This window comes from Corvus brachyrhynchos, unplaced genomic scaffold (genome assembly GCF_000691975.1).
Source record: "Corvus brachyrhynchos isolate BGI_N302 unplaced genomic scaffold, ASM69197v1 scaffold119, whole genome shotgun sequence".
In the NCBI taxonomy this organism is placed as follows: domain Eukaryota; kingdom Metazoa; phylum Chordata; class Aves; order Passeriformes; family Corvidae; genus Corvus; species Corvus brachyrhynchos.
In genome coordinates this window covers 792,894-795,718 of record NW_008240054.1, presented here as the reverse complement: position 1 = coordinate 795,718, position 2,825 = coordinate 792,894, and positions in this window count along the sequence as shown.

Sequence of the window (2,825 nt, the reverse complement as noted above, 5' to 3'; positions counted from 1 at the left end):
GGGGGGAAGCTGGCGGGGCTCAGCCGGGAGAGAGGAGGCTCAGGGGCGACCTCACTCCCCACAACGCCCCAGAGGAGGGTGGATCCCCATCCTCACCCTCCCCGGGCCCTTCCTGCTCCCTTCCTGCAGCAATTCCAGCTCACATGTCTCTTTCGTAACGAAATAATTTATTTCCTAACAATCAAACAAGACAGAAATATCCATGGACACAGCAAAGATCTCCTAAAACACGGAATTCCTAAAAAAAAAAGCACCATTCTATTGGCTTGACATGGGATTCAGCCCAACAATGGGATATTTACAGCAGGAACGGCTGGAAATGGGATCCGTGTCCACTCCCGACTGCCCAACGGAGCCGAGGCTGGGGTGGATCCACTTCTTGGGAAGCAAAAAGAACAGAAAAAATGATGGAAAAGCACAAATAAGAGGTGTCCCAAAGAATAATAAAGGAAAGGTTGAGTGGAGACGGGATGGCTCCACTGGAAAAATTAGTAAGGATGAAACAAACATTTTGGTGCTTCCCGGGACTGGCGGTTCGGGATCTGCCTTCCATAAGGAAAAAGAAAGGAAAAACAACCCAAAAATGGGTGGTTTTGATTCCCACCCATCCGTGCCCTGATCCGACTCCCCCCACTCCCTGGATTTTTGTCACAACCTATAAAAAAGTCCTTCCTGCAGCTTATTTCATAGGAATGCTGGTGGATCAGTGAATTCCAGGAAAAGGCTGGCACCACCAATGGGGACCCGGAGATTCCGGGTTAGTGCAGCGTTTTGGGGGCTCCCGGAGCACAGCCCGACAGTGCAAAGGGCCAGGAAGGGTCAGTCTGGGAGAGGAAGGAAAAAAGGGGAAAAAAAGGCGCTGGGAACTCAAAAAGGCACAAACCTGCCAAAACCCCTCATTTGTGCTGAGGCCAAACCTTCAGAATGTCCAAAACCAACCACAAATCAATATTTTGTACCTCTGGAAGGGTCTTCCCAAAGCGGGGAATCACCTGCCCCGAGGGTTCCACTGGGATTCCCCAGGTGAAGGATGGAGCTTGGCAAAAGCCACCTGAGCCACTGGCCCCCAAGGGCTGATATTCCTCTTTTTCTTGGTGTTTTCCATCTTTTTGCCTTTTTTTCCCTCTTTTTGAAGGCGCAGGGAGTTGAGCTCGGGTGCCCATGGTCTGCAGCAATGCCGGAGGGTGAGAAATTCCAGCAGCTTTAAAGGAAAATTCCTTGTGGTTTGGGTTTTTTTTTTTTTCTTAGGAGCCAGCACGTAGAAAAGAGCCAGAACCTGGGGAATTTGGGCAACTTGTGGGGCCTGAGGGCAGCTTCCCACTTCCCCAAGTGCGCCAGGAACGGGATTGGGGTGTTGAAAAGGAAAGGAAAACAGGAAAAGGAGAAAGGGGGAAAGGGGAACAGAAAAGGAGAAAAGAAGGAAAGGAAAAGCAGGAAAGGAGGAGAAGGAGAAAAGGAGGAATGAAAAAGAAAAGGAAGAAAGGAAACAGGAAGGAAAGGGAAAGAAGAAAAAAGAAAAGAACAGGGAAAAGAAAAATGGAAAGGAAAGGAAAGGAAAGGAAAGGAAAGGAAAGGAAAGGAAAGGAAAGGAAAGGAAAGGAAAGGAAAGGAAAGGAAAGGAAAGGAAAGGAAAGGAAAGGAAAGGAAAGGAAAGGAAAGGAAAGGAAAGGAAAGGAAAGGAAAGGAAAGGAAAGGAAAGGAAAGGAAAGGAAAGGAAAGAAGAAAAAAGACAAAGGAAAGCACTGGAGTCTCCCACTGCTCATCCCCTTGCACTCCATGGAGCATCTCGATGCCTTTCAGCACCTGTGTTTCCTGAAAGGGACTGGCAGAGCCACCTTTGTATCCTAAACCCTTGGAGAGCTCCTTGCCGACTCCTCCCCAGGGCCTGGCCAGCTCCATGGGGCTGGAAAAGCCCTTGGACCAGCTCGAGGGGAAAAGGAAGGGGTTGGAAGCAGAGCTCTCTACATGTCAGCATTCCCAGAGCATCTCTACAAGCAGGAAGTGGTGGGAATGCTCCCTCCAGTGCATTGGGAAACGAACACACACCACGGACAGCTCACGTGTGCTCCGGCTCGGAATCCCCCCTGCCCTCCGGGGCTTCTCTCCCTGTGGTGGCTTCTGGAATCCTCCACGAGGCTGGAAAAATCCCAGATCCGGGGAGTCCCGTGGGGTTATTGCTGAGCAGAGGCATCATCTTTGTGCTGAAGGGGTGGAGAGAGTCCATGGGCTCCCTCCGAGGTAGAAAAAATTGTCCCCGAGACTAGAAGCGTGGAAAGGGAATTCCAGGAGTCTGGAATGCCGTGCCACGGGAGGTGGGACGTCCCATTTGGGTTTAGGGAGGGCAGAAACTTCCCAGCCCGGAGGCGGCCGACCCGAGGGGTGAGGATGGCTCTGCGCCCCCGGAGCGCTGCTCCCCACGCCAGGAATGCTCCGGGACGACTGGGATGGGGTGTCCCTGAATATTTAGAGTCGGGGGGAAGGGACCCCCGACTGAGGCTGATCCCTGTGCCCGAAATGCTCTTTGTTCCCAACCTGGCTCCGCTCTGTCCCGGTGGAAACTCCACAAAGGGCCGGTTCTCTTTTCGGATCTGCTCCCAAAACCTCAGCTTTTTGGGTCCTGAGGATCGGGAACGTGATGACGCCACCCAAATGTAGAGAAGATCGGGAATACCGGGCAGTGACAGCCTGGGAAAGAACCCAGGGAAGGCTCTTGAGGTCGCTGTTATTGCCAAGATATTCCCGGGCGTTTCCGCGTGTGGCTGGAATGTAGGGCCTGGCAGAGGAGATTCGGCCGGGATGAGCGGCCGGCGGTGCAAACGGAGCCC